Source organism: Talpa occidentalis, unplaced genomic scaffold (genome assembly GCF_014898055.3).
Source record: "Talpa occidentalis isolate TD23 unplaced genomic scaffold, MPIMG_talOcc4v2.1 talOcc4.11, whole genome shotgun sequence".
Taxonomy (NCBI): Eukaryota; Metazoa; Chordata; class Mammalia; order Eulipotyphla; family Talpidae; genus Talpa; species Talpa occidentalis.
Window position 1 is genome coordinate 734,107 of NW_023601104.1, and position 16,130 is coordinate 750,236.

General features: G+C 37.0%; 1 long non-coding RNA gene across 1 annotated transcript in view; it reads left to right on the top strand.

Moving 5' to 3' along the window:
- LOC119238389 (uncharacterized) overlaps positions 1-16,130 on the top strand; it is a 92,055-nt gene that overhangs the window by 5,660 nt on the left and 70,265 nt on the right. The window contains exon 2 of the long non-coding RNA XR_005123565.2: positions 12,814-12,940. This is a non-coding gene — a long non-coding RNA (uncharacterized LOC119238389). The remainder of the gene's footprint in view (positions 1-12,813; positions 12,941-16,130) is intronic.

Sequence of the window (16,130 nt, forward strand, 5' to 3'; positions counted from 1 at the left end):
AAAAGGGAAAACTAATCAGGTTAAGTTCAGACTTCTCTGAAGAAACACTACGGGCAAGAAGAGAATGGAGTAACATATTCAACAAACTTCAGCACAGCAAATGCCAACCAAGAATACTTTACCCTGCAAAGCTCTCCTTCCCTTTTAAAGAAAAAATAAGGACCTTCTCAGACAAACAGAAACTCCTGAAATTCATTACAACTAAACCCTCACTCCAAAAAATTCTACAGAAGTCCTAAAGCCAAAACCAACAGAGGGATGAACAAGAAGAACAGAATAAAGCAACGAATAAAATCACAAAGAAGGCAAACAACATAGCAAATCCGGATGCCAGCGTATCAATATTAACTCTAAATGTAAATGGATTGAACTCATCAATAAAAAGACATAGAGTAGCAGGCTGGATTAAAAAGTAATAGTCAACATTCTGCTGTCTCCAGGAAACACATTTAACCATAAAAGATAAACATAGACTGAAAGTAAAAGGTTGGAAAACAATACTACAAGCAAATGGTCCAAAAAAGAAAGCAGGAACAGCTATACTTATATCAGATGAAATAGACTTCAAATTATAAAAAGGTACAAAGAGACAAAGATGGACACTACATTATGATCAAGGGGACAATACACCAGGAAGAAATAACACTCATCAACATATACTCACCAAGTGAAGGCGCACCAAAATATATTAGACAATTATTATCAATTCTGAAAACAGACATTAAAGAAAATACATATATAGTGGGAGACTTCAACTCCCCACTCTCACCAATGGACAGATCAACAAGACGAAAAATAAACAAAGACACTAAAACCCTAAATAAAGAAATAGAACTCATGGACTTAACAGACATCTATAGGACACTGCACCGCAAAAAATCTGAGTATACATTTTTCTCAAGCATGCACTGATCATTCTCCAGAATTGATCACATGCTGGGCCACAAGATAAACATCAACAGATACATGAAGATCAAAATCATTCCAACTATCTTCTCTGATCATAAAGGCATCAAACTAGAAATAAATCATGAAAAGAAAACAAGGAAACCTCCCACTTCTTGGAGATTGAAATCCACACTACCGGAAGACCGCTGGACTAATGAGATCAAAAAGAAATTAAAAAATACTTTGAGTTGAATGACAAGGATACCACTTTCCAGAATGTATGGGATGTAGCAAAAGCATTAATAAGAGGAAAATATAGAGCAATACAGGCTCACATCAAGAAACAAGAAAGAACTCAAAGAAACAACCTAATCTCACATTTCAAAGAGCTAGAAAAAGAACAACCAAAAAAACCCTAAAGCCAGTAGAAGAAAGGAAATAATAAAAATCAAAGCAGAAATAAATGAAATGGGAATAAAAAAAAAATCCAAAAGATCAATGAAACCAAAAGTTGGTTCTTTGAAAAAATAAAATAGACAAACCTATAGCCAGGCTCACAGAAAAAAAATGGAAAAAAACACATATAAATAGGATTATAAATGAAAGAGGAGAAATCATAACAGACCCAGGAAAATCAAAAGAATAATCAGAGATTACTATGGACACTTATATGCAGACCTATTCAACAACCTAGAAGAGATGTACAAATTCCTAGAACAATATAATCATCCAAAGCTGGACAAAGAAGAAATAGAACAACAAAACAGACCAATTGCAAGTAGCGAAATTGAGGCAACAATCAAAGCACTCCCCAAAAACAAAACCCAAGGTCCAGATGGCTTCACAAATGAATTCTACCAAACATTCAGCAATATATTAATGCCTATGCTACACAAATTCTTTCAAAAAATTGAAAAAGAAGGAATACTACCAAATACATTCTCCGAAGCCAACATTACAGTAATACCAAAACCAAACAAAGACAGCACAAAAAAAGAAAATTACAGGCCAATCTCCCTAATGAACACTGATGCAAAAACCTTCAACAAAATCCTTACCAACAGAATCCAACAATGCATCAAAGGGATAATACACCACAATCAAGTAGGAGTCATCCCAGGGGCACAAGGATGGTTCAACATATGAAAATCGATGAGTGTTATCCAACGCATCAACAAAAAGAAAAATAAAAATCACATGATCATATCAATAGATACTGAGAAAGCATTCGACAGTCCAACATCCATTTATGATGAAGGCCCTTGAAATTCTCAGGATAGAAGGAGCATACCTTAACATGATAAAAGCCATATATGACAAACCCACTGCCAATATTATTTTCAATGGCAAAAAGCTGGAGGCCTTTCCTTTAAGATCAGGAACAAGACAAGAATGTCCTCTCTCACCACTGCTCTTCCAGTGGAGGTCCTAGCCAGGGCAATAAGACAAGAGAAGGATGCACAACAAATCCAAATAGGGAAAGAAGAAGTAAAACTATCACTATTTTCAGATGATATGATAATATTCATAGAGAACCCTAAAAACTCCACAGAAAAACTACTCTAAATAATCAACCAGTTCAATAAAGTAACAGGATACAAAATCAACACACAAAAATCAGTAGCCTTCCTATACACAAACAATCAATCTGACGAAGAAGAAATCAAGAAAACCATCCCTTTTATAATTGAAACACAAAAAATCAAATACTTGGGAATAAACCTAACAAAAGAGGTGAACGACCTATACAAAGAAAATTATAAAACACTGCTAAAATAAATAGAAGACACAAAGAAATGGAAAGACATCCCCTGCTCATGGATTGGAAGAATTAACATTATTAAAATGGCCTTCTTTCCCAAAGCAATATACAGATTTAATGCTATTCCAATAAAATTCTCAATGATATTCTTCAAAAAAATAGAACAAACACTGAAGAAATTCATATGGAACCACAAAAAAAAAAAAAAAAACAAAACTGCGAATAGCCAAAGCCCTACTGATGAAAACAAAGGAGAAAGGAGGTATCACACTTCCAAACTTCAAGCTATACTACAAAGCAGTAATAATTTAAAAACTATGGTATTGGAACAAAAACAGACACATATAGACCAGTGGAATTGAATAGAGAGCCCAGAAATAAACCACACTTATATGGACATCTGATCTTTGACAAATGAGCAAAGAATATGCAGTAGAACATGGACAGTTTGTTCAGTAAATCGTGCTGGAAAAACTGGACCTCCACATGCAGAAAAATGAAACTAGACCACTACCTCTCACCATGCACAAGAATCAACTCAAAATGGATAAGAGAACTGGACATAAGACCTGAAACCATGAAATATATAGAAGAAAATATAGGTAAAACACTACAAGACATACATACATCGCAATAACATCTTTGAAGACTCATCACCCAAAGCAAAGATAGTCAAGGAAAAGATAAACGCCTGGGATTACATCAAACTGAAAAGCTTCTGTACAGCCAAAGTGACATTAACCAAATCAGAGAGATACCCCACTGATTGGGGGAAAAATCTTTGCACTCCATTCTACTGATAAGGGACTGATACAAAGATACACAAAGAACTCATATGACTGAACAAAAACAAAATAAACAATACAGTCAAGAAACGGGCAGAAGAACTTAAAAGACACTTCTCCAAAGAGGAAATGCAAATGGCCAATAGGCACATGAAAAAATGTTCACCATCCCTTATTATCGGAGAAATGCAAATCAAAACCACATTGAGATACCACCTAACACCAGTAAGAATGGCACATATCTTGGCCTCCCTGCTGGTGCAGGTAGTTGAGCATGGTGCTGAGAAGCTGTCCACAGCCTCTGCAGCATGGGTTCAATCCTGGCCTGCTGGGAGATGCCCACATGGCGCGTCAGACCTCTCCTTCCTCGCTTGCTGCTCCCCTCAACTTGTGTATTTCGGTCAGTCTGCCTGTTCTGTTGCCTGCTCTGTCTCTCACCTTCCTGCACATCTGGCCTGTACCCCAGTTCTTGTATGCATGAATAAATAAATCTTAAAAAAAAAAAAGGCACATATCAAAAAAACAACAAATGTGGTGAAAAAGGAACTCTCCTACATTGCTGGTGGGAGTGCAAACTGGTTCAACCACTCTGGAAAGCTGTCTGGAGGTTTCTCAGTCTACTAAAAATGGAGCTACCATATGACCCATCAATTACACTCTTAGGGATCTACCCAAAGGACACAAAAACAATGATTCAAAAGACAACCTGTACCCCTATGTTTATTGCAGCACTATTTATAATAGGTAAAACCTGGAAACAAACCAAATGCCCAAAAACAGATGACTGGATCAAGAAGATGTGATATATAGACACAATGGAATATTATTCATCAATCAAAAAAGATAAAATCATGCCATTTGCAGCAACGTGGATGGAGCTAGAAGGAATTATGCTCAGTGAAATAAGCCAGATGGAAAAAGAAAAATATCAGGTGGTTTCATTTATAGCAGGAATATAGGAATATAGGGGAACCAAGTAAGACATCAGTGTAAAAAAATAATAACAGTACAAAATACAACAAAGCAAAAACAGACAATTATAAATCAGAGACATACTGCAGGGGAGGAGGCGGGAGAGGGATCAGAGGGAAGGAAGGAGGAGCACAGGGGACTGAGGTGATGGTGCACGGGTGCACTGGTGAAAGAAATTCTATGGGGACCACACCTGAGGGGGTGGAGGGAAGCAAATGTTGTTGAAAACTGAACAATGTTGTAAAATAATAAAAAAGTTTTATTTAAAAGAAGAAAAGACACTGCACACCACAAAATGGAGTACACATTTTTCTGAAATGCACATTGATCATTCATCAAGACTGACCACATATTAGGTCACCAAAAAACAACAAATACATGAATATTGGAATCATACCCAGTATCCTCTCTAACCATGAAGGCATCAAACTGGAAGTCAAGTATGAAAAGAAAGCAAGGAGCTTCCCCATTATATGGAGAGTGTACAACATGCTACTGAAAAACCATTGGGTTAATGAGTAAATCAAAGAAGAAAATAAAAAAATATCTTCAGACAAATGACAAAGATGACACAACTTACCTGAATATATGGGACTCAGCAAAAGTGGCATTAAGAGCAAAGTATATAGGGCCTCCCCGGTGGCACAGCGGTTGAGCGCTGGGTTGCGAAGCTGCCCGCGGCATCTGCGGCGCTGGTTTGATCCCCAGCTGCTCCCTGGCCACCAGAGGAGGGTCCCACATGGCGCGCAGACCTCTCCTGCCGCCTGCTGCTCCCCTCAGCGGTGTACTTCGGTCCTTCTGCCTGCTCTGCTCCCCACTCTGGCTCTGGTGAATTCTCTCACCCTCCCACGCTTCTGACTGTACCCAGTGCATGTATAAACAAAAAAACAAACAAACAAATAAATAAATAAAACATGCCTCTATAAAAAAAAAAGATTTATTCTGGATACTTTCATATTTTGAAAAAAAAAAAAAGAGCAAAGTATATAGCAATGCAGGCCTACATCAAAAAGCAAGAAATAACCCAAAGAATCAGCCTAATCACCTGTCTTGAGGAACTAGAAAAAGAACAACAACAAAAAAAATCCAAAAGCCAGTAGAAGAATGGAAATAATAAAAATTCAAGCAGAAATAAATGAAACAGAAATAGAAAAGACAATCCAAAAGATCAATGGACCCAAAAGATGGCTCTTCAAAAAAAAAAAAGTGGACAAACTCCTAGCAAGCCTTACGAAGAAAAAAAGCAAGAAAACCCAAATAAGTGGGATTATAAATAAAAAGAAGAAATTACAACAGAAACAGCAGAAATCCAGAGGATAATTAGAGATCATGATTTTCAAAGCTCAACAATCCAGATGAAATGGACAAATTCTTAGAACTATGCAAACACTCAAAACCTGACAAAGAAATAGAAAACTTAAACCAATTACAAGCAGTGAAATTGAAACAATAATCAAAGCCCTCCCAAAAAACCATAGCCCATGAGCAGATGGTTTTACAAATGAGTTCTACCAAATGTTCAAAGATGAATTGGTGCCTATCCTACAAAAACTCTTTCAGAATTTCAAGAAAGAAGGAAAGCTACCAAGTAGGCCAACATTACACTAACACCAAAACCAAACAAAGACACACAAAAAAAGAAAACTACAGGCCACTCTCCTTAATGAACACAAATGCAAAAATCCTTAGTAATTTCTTAGTAAAATGAATCCAGTAATGCATCAAAAGAATTAAATTTAAACATCACAACCAAGTGACATTTATCCCAGGAACAAAAGGATGGTTCGGCATCCAAAAATCAATCAATGTAATTCACTAAATCAACAACAAAAATTAAAAACCATGTGATTATATCAATAGATGCTGAGAAAGCATTTGATAAAGTCCACCATCCATGTATGATGAAGGCTCTCAAAAAAAATAGGATAAAAGGTATATATCTTAATAAAAACCACATATGACAAACCCACAGCTAACATCATCATTCATTAATGGTGAAATATCATTAAGATCTGAAACAAGACAAGGATGTCCACTTTCACCACTGGTTTTCAAAGGAAAAGTTCTTTAATGAAATAAAAAGTGCTATTTCTGTGAACGCATGCATGATAAAAAGTGCTGTGAACGCATGCATGATAAAAAGCAAAACAGCCTTATTGCCGATATGGACAAAGTTTTCATGGTCTGGATAGAAGATCAAACCAGTCACAACATTCCCTTAAGCCTGAGCCTAATTCAGAGCAAGGTCTAACTCTTCAAGTCTGTGAAGACTAAAATAGGTGAGGAAGATGCAGAAGGAAAGTTTGAAGCTAGCAGAGGTTGGCTTATGAGGTATAAGAAAAGCAACCATCTCCATAGTGTAAGTGAAATAACAGGTCCTGCTCTAGAAGCTGCAAGTTATCCAGAAATTCTCACTAAGATTACTGATGAAGATGACTACACTAACCAACATATTCTTCAGTGTAGATGAAGCAGTTTTATATTAGAGAATGCCTCAATCCCATTTAGGACTTTCATAGCAACACAGAAGTCAGTGCCTTGCTTCAAATGACAAGGTGACTCTTGTTAGAGACTGGTGATTTTATTTATTTATTTTTTTTAATCTTTTAGAAATTTTTAAAATTTATTTTTTATTTATATATTTTTTATATGATTGCTCATTTTTAAGCAGTGTTTGCTTCCCCACCCACCCCCAGGTGTAGTCCCCATAGAATTTCCTTCACCAGTGCACCCATGCACCATCACCTCAGTCCCCTGTGCTCCTCCCTCCCTCTGATCCCTCTTCTTCCCCCTCCCCTGCAGGATGTCTCTGGTTTATAATTGTCTGTTTTTGCTTTGTTGTGTTTTGTACAGTTATTTTTTTTTTACACTGATGTCTTATTTGGTTCCCCTGTATTCCTACTATAAGTGAAACCATCCGATAGTTTTCCTTTTACTTCTGACTTACTTCACTGAGCATAATTCCTTCTAGCTCCATCCATGTTTCTGTGAATGACATTAGTTTATCTTTTTTGAAGGCCAAATAGTATTCCATTGTGTATATATGCCACATCTTCTTGATCCACTCATCTATTTTTGGGCATCTGGGTTATTTCCTGGTTTTACCTATTGTAAATAGTGCTTCGATAAACATAGGTGTACAGGTGTTCTTTTGAATCAATATTTTTGTGTCCTTTGGGTAGATCCCTAGGGGTGAGAGTGCTGGGTCATGTGGTAGCTCCATTTTTAGTAGACTGAGGAACCTCCAGACAGCTTTCCATAGAGGTGGGACCAGATTGCACTCCCAGCAGCAACATAGGAGAGTTTCTTTTTCACTACATCCTCGCCAACATTTGTTGTTGCTGGTTTTTTTGATATGTGCCATTCTTCCTGGTGTGAGGAGGTGTCTCATTGTGGTTTTGATTTGTGTTTCCCTGATTATAAGTGATATTGAGTATTTTTTCATATGCCTGTTGGCCATTTGCATTTCCTCTTTGGAGAAGTGAGAGACCCGTGATTCTAAATGGAAGCCATTGTTTGCTTACCATTCTGATCTAGGACCCCTAAAAAATATGCTAAAACTACTCTACCTATTCTCTATGTACGGAACAACAAAGCCTGGATGACAGCATATTACATGGTTTACTGATTATTTTAGGCCCACTACTGAAACCTACTGCTCAGAAAAAAAAAAAAAAATTATTTCAAAATAATACTGCTGGGCCTCCCCAGCACAGCGGTTGAGCACTGGGCTGTGAAGCTGCCCACAGCCTCTGCATTGCCGATTCAATCCCCAGGCACCTGCGAGGGTCCCACATGGCATGTAGACCTCTCCTGCTGCGCCTGCTGCTCCCCTCAGCAGTGTATTTCGTCAGTCTGCATGCTCTGTTCCCCACTCTGGCTCTGGTGAATTCTCTCACGCTCCCGTGCTTCTGACTGTACCCAGTGCTTGTATAAATAAATAAATAAATCTTTTTTTTAAAAAATTTTAAATTAAAAAAAAAAAGTTTAAAAAAATACTGGTCATTGACAGTGCATCCAGTTCTCCAGACCTCTGATATGTGCAAAGAAATGAGTATTTTTCATGCTGCTAACACAACATCCATTCTGCAGCCCAGGTTCAAGGAGTCATTTTGACTTTCATGTCTTATCATCTAAGACTATAGATTGTAAGGGTAAAGAAGCTACAAATAGTGATTTCTCTTTGGATCTGGTAAAGTCAATTGAAAATGTTGGGAAAGGATTCACCATTTTTAGTTGCCATTAAGAAAGAATATTCATGATTTCATGGGATGAAGCAAAAATATCAACATTTGTATGAGTTTGGAAGAAATTGATTCCAACCCTCATGGATGACTTTGCGAGGTCCATGGCTTCAGTGGAGGAAATAACTGAAGGTGCGGTAGAAAAAGTAAGGGAATCAGAAGTGTCACCTGAAGATGTGGCTGACTTGCTGCAGTCTCAAGATAAAACTAATGAATGAGGAGTTACCTCTTACTGATGAGCAAAGAGAGTGGTTTCTTCACATGGAAACCATTCCTAGTGAAAATGCTGTGAGCATTTTGAAATGACAGCAAAGGATTTAGAGTATTACATCAACTTTGTTGAGAACACGGTAGCAGGACTTGAGAGGATTGACTCTAACTTTGAAAGAAATTCTAACATGGATATGATACTATCAAGCAACATCTCATGCTACAGGGAAATCTTGTGAGAGGAAGAGTCAGAGGACCCACCAGACTTTATTGTTGTCTTATTTGAAGAAATACCCACAGCCATTCCAGCCTTTGCAAACACCATCCTTATCAATCAGTAGCCGTCAACATTGAGGCAATACCCTCCACAAGCAACAACGGAGACCCAGTCCCTTCTTACACTTTTACAAATAGTCCATAGTGATCCTAAGGAAAACCCCCAAAACTTTACTGTAATGAAAGTGAATGTTTCTTACAAAGATGCATTTCTATTTCATATTTACCAGTAACAGGTTTGAACTTAGAGTTGTTGGAAATTGTTCTAGTGTTGAGAAAAAATATCTGACCATACAGCCTTCACCACAAAGCTGTTTACCTGACATATACTTCTCATGTTCGAGGCCAGGAGTTTCAAAGCCTCCACTTTTTTTTTTTTTTTTCATGCTAGAAAAATTATCTGCCAGAAGTGACTCAAATAACAATTTTTATGTTAAAAACTGCACCCTTTCTAAACAGCTCCCATTATTGCCCTGTAAGGGAAATACAGCTTTCAGGGCTTGACTCCTGTGACCCTGTATAATAATTTATAGTATGAATCAAAGTCAGATGCTTTTTACTTCAGAGAGGCTATATTATTTGTTATATTTCTGTGGAAGCAGGGAATGAAACAGAGGCTTAGCTCATGTTACCTAAGCATCCCCTTGATTTGGCATTCTTCCTTGAAGGGTAGGTTCATATGAATCCCAGATTTGATTTACCTCAGGGTGAAATACAAACCTCTTATACTCTGTGAATTAGAATGGTCCTTGTGCCTCCCTAAGTACCTCTGATTTTCAGTGGAATGTGAGCATTCTTGGTAAGAATACTGTTAGATTCATATGCATCCATTGCTGTGGCTGGATATTTAGTTACATGGTGTGCAGGCTTTATTCAGCCAAAAGCTGAAGTGACTTCTTATCTGTCACACAATGAAATTCACTGCCAATATTGTTCCACATGATAAGGTCAGTAACTTTAATTGGATAGGACTGCTGCCCATATTCGATTAGAAGGGAAAAATATATTATTCTATTTTTGTCTTTTTATATTCCATTTTTCCTTTTGTTAGATTGAGACATCCTGTCAATAACAAGAGGTTTTGTTTTGTTTTGTTTTTTTAAAGATTTATTTATTTATTTATATAAGAACCAGGGTACAGGCCAGATGCACGGGAGGGTGAGAGGATTCACCAGAGACAGAGCGGAGAACAGAACAGGCAGACTGACGAAATACACTGCTGAGGGGAGCAGCGGGTGAGGCAGGAGAGGTCTGCTGCACCATGTGGGACCCTTGCCAGCCAGCCAGCCAAACCAGCGCTGCAGAGACTGCAGGCAGCTTCATAGCATGGCACTCAACCCCTGTACCACCAGGGGAGGCCCAACAATAGTGGTTTTTAGGGAATATTTACTTTATTGAATTGTCTTAAGTACATTACATATCTCTGATCTTCAAAAGCTATGAAAGGAAAATACATATATTATCTCCACTTTTAAGATGAAGAAACTGAGATTCAGACTAGTTACATGCTCTCCCTACAGGTTTACATATGTGATATGTACTGGAGCCAGAAACCAAGCATAAATATTTTTGGTTGTATTCAGTCTTTGACTTGTCAAAGTAAAACTTCATATGGGTAGCTTAGGTTTAAACTGGTGTTACCATTGCCTTTTTGAACTACATTTGCTGTTATATTCTTTGAGAAATTTTTAGTCTTACAAAAATAATTTTTTAGGTGAGATTGTATTCTAGAAAATTATTCATTTGTGAATAAAAATTTCTTATTTGAATAGACTAATAGGTTTGGAAACAAAAATATGATATTTGAAAATCAAAACCCTAGGTTTCAAGTCCATTAAAAGCTTTTACCAGTTGCAAAACCTTGAAAAAGTCACCAAATTTCACTGAAACTTACTTTCTTCATTTTTCAAATGGGGATAATGCCAATTGACAGTACTTTTGAGAGATTAAATAAGGGTCAAGTACATAAAATATGTTGAAACCTATGAAATTATGAATATTACAAAATTAAGAAATTTCTTCTTAGACCATTATTTCATGTCTGTCGAGTGCACTTAAGAGGAAGTATGTTAGGTGGAATGGATAAGGCAGTCAGTGGGTAGATGAAATCCCATTCACATGAAGTTAATACTTTGTTTCTGTACCAGCCAGTATCGTAACCTCTGGCGACATAGGACCATTTAAATTTAAATTATTAAAATTCAGTTCCTCAGTCATTCTGACTGCATCTCAAGCACATAGTGACCACATTTGGCTAGCAGTCACTGTGTTGGGCAGTAAAGAGCATTCCTGTCACTGCTTTACATTCTGTTGTAAAGTTCTGCACAGGAGAGACTTGTGATGACTGGCAGAAGAGTCAAATCAGAGGAAGTAAGGCTTGAGCTAAGAAGGGAAAAGTTGGAATTTTTAAATAGTATGAAGGGGATGGAAGCATTTCAAAAGGAATAAATGAAGAGTATTTGTAAAGACCGTTGAAGCAGGAAGAAGAAATGAATTTAGATCAGAAAGTCCTCATGCGTGCAGAGCCTGTATGGTAGGAATGGCCCTACTTGGGAGAAATTCATCGTCTTTGGTTGTAATGGAGAAGCAAAGAGTGGGTGAAATGCAGATTGACATGTAGATTTGTGGTAGAAAATGAGGATTTTCATGTCCCAAGAGCTTCCATTTTCTATGTAAAATGAAAGATTTTCCAGTGAAACCTAGTGGTATAAACAGATGGGTGGAGTTTGGGAGAGATTGGGGGATGTGTGAAGCAAATCTTCATGGAGAGATTGTAAGAATAAGTGAACAGAGCAGATGGATTTAGTAAGATCTTAGATCTGTAGTCATACCAATCTTTAGTGTGGTATGACTTTTTCTTATCAGCAGTGGAAAATACTGGCAGATGTTTATTAATCCAGCTAAATGAATTAACGTATGCAAGGTAATGAGAATGTTTCCTGGCCCACAGTGAGAACTAACATGCATCACTGACTATTACTATTACTGGCATTTACACAGTAGGAGTAAAACAGAACAACAAACAGGGGATTAGCATCTTTACAAGAAAGTGATTGTATTTTGGCCCATGGAATTATATATAAAAATGGAAGTGAAACATTATTCTTATGGATAAAAATGATAAAAAAAAAATCTGGGAGAGTATCTTTAGATGGGATGCTCAAGCAAGGGAAAAGGGAAGGGGACTGCAACAAATGACATTCAGCAGAGGCAGGGAATCCCCAAATTGTCTGTAAATTAGAACACAGGGAATTAAACATTGAGAGTTTTCAATTCTTAGAACATCATATCCAAGCCTATCTTGAAGATTTAAATCAAAACATAAACACCTCCTGAGGGTCTTACATTCATCTCCTGTGCTGTCATCCTCTTACTCATTCCTCATCTCCAATACTGTTCTGGTTTAAGCGTCACACAGAACATGGTAGCCATTGTTCCAGCTAATTCTGTGGATTGACAATTCTGTCCACTATCTTTCTCTTATGCCTTGTGGACTAGATTGGTGTTCCTGAATAAAGTAGGTCCAGCCTGATGCGTAGCTTGCATTTGCTTCCCCTTGGGTACTGTTAAGTAATTTCCTATACAATTATCAAAATACCTTTTCTTTCAATATGTTTAAGAAAATGAGGTATTACAGTGTAACGTATTAATGTCATCCTTTCATTTTGTATTGAAGACTTCAGCGATTAGCCAAAGATCTTCTAAAACAAATTCAAGTACAAGACAGTGGCTCATGGGCAAACACGAAAGTTTCTGCTTTAGATCGTACCCTTGGCGAGATCACTAGAATACTGGAAAAAGAGGTATGTATCTAATCTGTGCCGTCTGGTCTTCATCTTTGTGATTCTTTCTAACTATGACAGAATTATAGAACTATGAGGCAGACTCTCAGTATATGTGTTTCTTCTGTATTTCCAAATGGTCACCCATCGGTGGATATTTTTCCCTTTTGTCTTAATGAAATTGAAGTTTTTTTCAGTTGTTTTAATTAAAGTCCTCAATGGCAAAAAAAATGTTTTTCAGGTCATGGTTTTCTCAGTCATAGCTTTTTGCACATCAACATGAAATAATTTTAAATGAAATCATAGTAATAGATACACAATTTTAAGGCAAAAATAAAAGTCTGAATTATAAAGCTCATAAATCACAACCAGATATTCAGAAAATGTCAATATCCTTCCTATTTCCAGCAGAAAAATTGACATTTTTTTTAATGACAGCTTAAAAAATCCTTAATGATTTCTAAAATAATATTATTCACCATGGAAATTTTAAATGTACAAAGAAGTGAAATTCCCTGTGATATTCAGTATTAAGATTTTATTGTATTTTCTTATAATCCTTTTACTGTGTATTTAAAAAATTATTTTATCTGGATAATTTTATTACAAATATTTTCCCACTTATTTAAAAATTCTTGTAACTAAATGGGCCTATCATGGTTTACATTATGTACATCTCTCCAGTGTTTTCTATTTTGTATTTAAGTTAATGATTATCTTTGTTTATTAAGCTGCATTTATTTTTGTTTTCTGGGCTTAAAATTTATTTTGTAATATTTGATATATAGAAAAGAATCCAGTGATAACATGACATAAAGATGGTGACCAGCTATGAACTCACTACCCACCTTAAGAACTTGGCTGTTCCTAGTATTTATGGCTCCCGGTGTGAGCCTTCCTTACCCGCACCCCTGCCTCTGCGGCTCTGAGGGGTAACACTGGACCAAATTAAAGGCGTGGGTAGCCTTTCCCTTTTTAAAAAAACTGGCTTCATTGCTTTATCACATAAATGCATTGTTCAATAATAAATTACTTAGTTTTCCTTGTTTTTTAACCTTTACAAAATATTATGCAGCAGACTGACTTCCGTGGGTTTTTTTCCCCCAATTAAAGTTATGGTTGTAGATTTTATTTAAGCTTATAAATATAGCTGTTTGTCATTTATGTATTCTGTTACATAGTGAGTACTTCACTGTGAATGTTACAATTCTTTTATCCATTCTCCTAACAATGGAAATTCATTTTCTGGATTGGATATGAGTGTGTATTGGGTGGGTGGGGGTGTGTGTGTGTGTGTGTGTATGAGAGACAGAGAGAGAGAGAGAGAGAGAGAAGAAAGAGAAAAGAGAGAGAGAACGCTACTCAAACAATCATACATCAGAGCAAATGAACAAGAATTTCTTTAGAGAAAGTAGGGAGTCTCCAACTCTAATCTGCATCATAATCACCTAGAAGACTTACTGAAACATAGATTGCCAAGCACCACCTTAGGATTTCTGATTCAGTGGACCTGAAGTGGGTTTCAAGAATTTGTATTTCTAGCCAATTCCCATGTGGCATTGATGCAGCTGCTTCCAGGATCATACCCAGATCATTGCTTTGGCCTTGGGTACATGCTTTATTGTGGATTCTCAGGCGTGTGAATGCCCCAGTGTTCAAGGTAGTGCTCAGCTGTGTTTTGGCATCAGACAATACAACTCCTTGTAGGCGCTGACAGCAGCAGCTTCACTGTGGCATTGTGGCCAAGCCATTAGATTGTTTTTCTGTGAAACACACCCCTTTTTAACCTTAAGGAATTCAGAAACTGGTCATGTCAAACACATACTCTATGGAATGTATTTTAGGTCATGGTGATTCCTTGTGAAAAATCTGATTTTTAAACAGTTAACACATACTGATAAATTTTGTTTTGATTAAGGCTACTTCTTCTTTGAACTAACAGGTTAACAGGTATTTGCTTGAAGATACCACTATGTGTGCTTTATTTCATGATTGTTTTAGATTGAAGTAATCACAGATTTTTTTGAGACAAATGCAAAATGATTTAAGAAAGGCATTTAGTATGAAAATCTAAGTAAAGTCATTTCATTCACTGAGGGGCAATTTACTAGAATACCACTGATTCCTTCTAACTTGGGGGAGAAAAATGCTGTCTGGCTCCCAGTCTAAATGGTGTGTATCAGAAGCCTTGCTGTAATACTGTCCCGAGAGTATACACTTCGGGACCACCTAAGAGTCCAAACTTAGCTACAATAAGATCCTTTTGCTACTTTTATAACTAAAACCCCTTTTACCTAGCCAAAACAGACTCACTTTATGTGAAATTTCATTGTGTAGACTTATACTGACATTTCAGTGTAATTCAGCTGATGATATTTATGATTTAGTCTAGGAATTGTAAATAACCATTCCTTTTTGTTTGGAAAACTGCCTGGAGTAACAAAATCATTAGAGCCAAAGCCAAGTACCCAATGAAGGATTTGCAGAGAACCTAGAAATGACAAGGTGGAGCTGGAGGGACTTGGGCAGGCACTCATTGAGGCATGGTGAGAGATGAAGCTTGAGGTCTTTAACCTCTTAATTTGACCTTAGTACACTGAGGTTTTCTATTATTCCCTTGACACAGTTTTCCTTCATAGTTTTTTTCTGAAGTTTTGAGCCTGTGTTAGAGTTAGTGGGTTAAACTCGTGAGGCACAAAAAGAGAGCTGGGTTTTATAATACTATGTGTCTTAGGCCCCCTGTCATATGGGGTTCTCTGATTCTTTCAGACATAAAAAGTTTAAAAGCTTTATTATGTAAGTCATACATTTAACAAGAATTAGCCACTTCTGTAAGAAATACTGTGGTCTAGGTTATACACAAACTCTACTAACAAAAACACCTAAAAATGCTGGAAAAAATGAAAAATAATTTATTTTTTTAAGATTTATCTTATTTATTTATACATACAAGAGCTGATGAGTAGGCCAAAGTTGCAGGGAGTGAGAGTATTCACCAGAGATGGAGTGGGGAGCAGAACAGGCAGATCTACTGAAATATACTGCTGAGGGGAGCAGCGGGCGAGACAGGAGTGGTTTTTTTGTGCCATGTGGGTAGCTCCCTGGCCAGGGATCAAACTTGTGCTGCAGTGGCTGCTGATAGCTTCATAGTGCTGAGACTTAACCCCTTGCACCACCAGGGAGGCCCCCAAAAGTAATTTCTTTAAAAGCA